This window comes from Triticum aestivum, chromosome 7B (assembly GCF_018294505.1).
Source record: "Triticum aestivum cultivar Chinese Spring chromosome 7B, IWGSC CS RefSeq v2.1, whole genome shotgun sequence".
NCBI lineage: Eukaryota > Viridiplantae > Streptophyta > Magnoliopsida > Poales > Poaceae > Triticum > Triticum aestivum.
The window spans coordinates 509153947-509157508 of NC_057813.1; positions in this window are offsets into that span (position 1 = coordinate 509153947).

A 3562-nucleotide genomic window follows, 5' to 3' on the forward strand; every position below is an offset into this window, starting at 1 on the left:
CATTTGCAAAACATTTCACCACATAATGGTAGAGCGCCGTTCCCCCTGGCTTCCCCTACCCGCAGAAGCTCCTGGATCCCCCAGCAACCCCGACCCCCACTTCGCCAAGACCAGTGACTGGCTCGCCAGATCTAGTTTCGCCGGCCTGGGCGACGGCCGTCCCGGGCTCCTCGCTCGTCGTCGACCCTCAGCTCGAGGCCCCCGTGACTGGCGCCGGTGTGGGGCTTCCTCGCTCGGTCAGCTTTGCCATTAATGTGGAAGTGCTGGATTCAACTCCTCCGCCCCCCATTCATGGCGCACATCGGCCCTGCCTTAAATCGGCTTCTGCATGCGCCTTCAAGGCCTGCCGGCGTGCGGCGCGGATGTCCCGTCGCTCGAGCCCCGAGCCTGCCGCTTCCCCCGGAGCGGGCTCTGAAGATGGATGGCACATAGTAAAGCCGGCGTACTGGTGGAGGGCGCTCCCCAGCTACCAGAATTCAAGACAGTGGAGAGCAGCGTCCTCTTATTCCCCTCCGAAGCGCAAAGATTTCGTCAAACATCGCCACCGCATCTGTTATCGCTGCCTGGACAAAGGCCACTGCAAAGCTGCCTGCCGGAATCCTCTAAAGTGCCGGGCCTGTCGACGCTGCGGGCACCGCGCTCGTGACTGCCCTGCCTCGCCACCCTCCACCCCATCCCCACCAAGCGATCCCTTGCCATCTACAGCCGTCGCTGCTTCGCCACGGTCAGTTCCGGCTGCAGCTGTGTCGCCGCGTCTGGCTGTTGCTGCAGCGATGCCGCCACGAGTCGGAGACCCGAGCCTGCGCCCGGAGGAGGAGCATGTCGTCATCACCTCCACGCAGGCCATGGAGGATGCTGCTGCTTCCCTTGCCTCCCTAGGTGCCTTTGTGTGGCTTGGAGGCAACCGTCCGCGTGTCAGTGCCGCGGAGATCAGGGACGCCATCGCCAGCGAGTTCTTCATCGACCGCAACTACATCAAGGTGGTCCCGCACTTTCCGGAGGATTTCTTTGCGCTCTTCACGCATCCTCACCATCGAGACCAAGTCACGGCGTCTCCAGGCCGCTTCAACCGCAACTGTCTCGACATCCACGCCGCCAACTGGAGGCCCGAAGCAAATGCCGACTCGGTGGAGGCATACTACCATGTGCATCTCTGTATCGAGAATTTGCCTCTCAACGCATGGTGCGATGAGGTTGCAGAGCAGGTGCTCGGGCCTAATACCTTCCTTCACTACTTCGATGTGGCCACCGTGAAGAGAGAAGATTCCTCCTCCTTCAACTTGTGGGCGTGGTCGGCAAATCCCTCGGCCATCCCCAAGGTCCTTCGGCTCACCATCACCGGCAAACAAGCGGCGGGCTACAGCAGGGGCCCGAGCGCTGTGATAGGCCGACGCGGCCTCAAGCGGCGCGTCTTGGTGCACCTCGAGACAGTGGAAGACTTCACCCCAGATGCCAGCGGCGTCATCCCACATCGCCCTCGCTCCTCGCACCCGTTCACCTGGCGCTACGGTGTGATCGACGGCGAATCAAGAATGCGCGACCGCCTGGAGGTTGCCGGGCGAAGAAGGGAAGACGACCAAGACCGAGACCGCCGCGACGACGATGATGACCGTGGACGCCGAGGTCGCGAGGATCGCTCCTCCTCCTGGCGGGATCGCCTATTCCGCAGCCGCTCGCGCGCTCCGGTGCACCGCGAGGACGAGGGCCGCCATGGCTCCCGGGACGGCCACCGCGATGACCGGGGCGGCCGCCGCGAAGACAGGGGAGGCCGTCGCGACGGCCGGGACGATCGGGATGGAAGACGCAGGTGCTCTGAGGCGGCCGACGCGCGCAGGATCGACTGGAAGCAGGTCCAGCGCCTTCCTGACGGCGTTGTCATCCCGGCTTCGGGCAGGCGTGCCCGCCTTCTGACTAACAACCAGGGCACGCGCTCGGCGCGCTCTGGTGGAGCAGCCAGCCCCATCTGCGAGGACAATCGCGGTCGCTCGCCTCCTCCCAGGTCTACGCCCACCTCCTGCGAGGTGGTGCAGGTGTCATCATCGCCTGGCGACGCCTCCTGGTTGAGCCGGTTCGCACCTTGCTTTGGTGCCCAGGCGAGGCCGGCCGTGGTGTGCCCTGTCGCGCTGTATCAGGATACCTCCCCTCGCACAACGATGCAGGACATCATCGAGCTGCACCCATCGACCCCTCCTGCACATCCTTGCAGCGCTGCTACACCACCTCTGATGCTGATTGCTTCAACCCCTCATGTCTCGCCGGCCGATCTGGTAGCGGAGCCGACAACTCCGATTTTCATTCCGATGTCAAGCCCACCGATTAGTCCAACTGTGGCTGGTCCTGATGAACTTCTTGTGCAGTCCCCGCTTTTTGTCACTTGTGCTCCGCCCCTGCTGCCTGCACCGAACTCCACACCACCGAGGCTGCCCAGGGCAAGGAGGAAGACACTCGCGGGTGTGTCGGGCTTCAACCTCAGTCGACGCAGCCCTCGGCTCCAAGCAAAGAAGAGAACTTTGCCGGTGGTGCAGATGGCGGAAAGGCTTCTTTGTCAACGCATGGGCATCATCAATGAAGGGCAAGAGGTTACTGAAGAAGCCATCAGGGAATTTGTTGCCATGTTCAATGGGCAACTTCCGGACACCACAGTAGCGGCCCTTCGAGCCCTCTTCAACCTTGACTGTGACCTTGCGAAGGGTGTCGAGGACGCATTGGTGGAGCATGGAGGCGAGGCTACAGCAGAGCTGCAGTCTGCGAATGGAGAGGTGGCCGGCGAGGCCGCGTGGCTGGCTTGCTTTGGTCACTGAAGATGTAGCTTAGTTATATATGTTAGTTAAGGCCTACTGTTGCTTCCTGTCCGTGTGGGTGTATGCCTGTTTCCTGCTGTCGATGAAGATAGCTGCCTCTTGTTGCCCTGGCAAGGCGATTAAGTGTGAGTCCTGTAGCTGCTGTACCTTCTGCTGTTACCTGATGTTGCGTTTGCTTTATCACAACTTCAACTATCTGAAGATGCTCAATGGAATCTGCTCTAGTCGTCCAAGGCAGTTCTTACTAGATGTGGCACTCTTTGTTACTCCACTACTGATGTATCCCAGGTTCCAATATGCATGATCAAGACCTGAGTATTCTGAACTGGAATGTTCGTGGTTTAAACTGTCCCAATCGCCGCGCAACTATACGAGAAACCGTCGCTGCTACGCCTTGCCATCTAGTATGTCTACAAGAGACCAAACTCGAACACGTCGACCCCTTCATGGCTTCCTCTCTTGGAGGTCAGAGGCTCAAAGGCTTCGCACAACGACCTGCTAGTGGCACTCGTGGTGGCATCCTGCTTCTATGGGACGAAGACCTCGTCGAGGTTAAGGACATTAACACTGGAACTTTCTTCCTCTCGGCTACAATCACCATTACCCGTACTGACACTTCCTTCAAGTTCACTACCGTCTATGGACCAACTCGCAGCAACCTCAAAGACATTTTCTTCCAAGAGCTGATCTCTGAGAAGCCTACTCCTGGTACTAGATGGCTGCTAGCCGGCGACTTTAATCAGATTTACCGCACAAGAGAC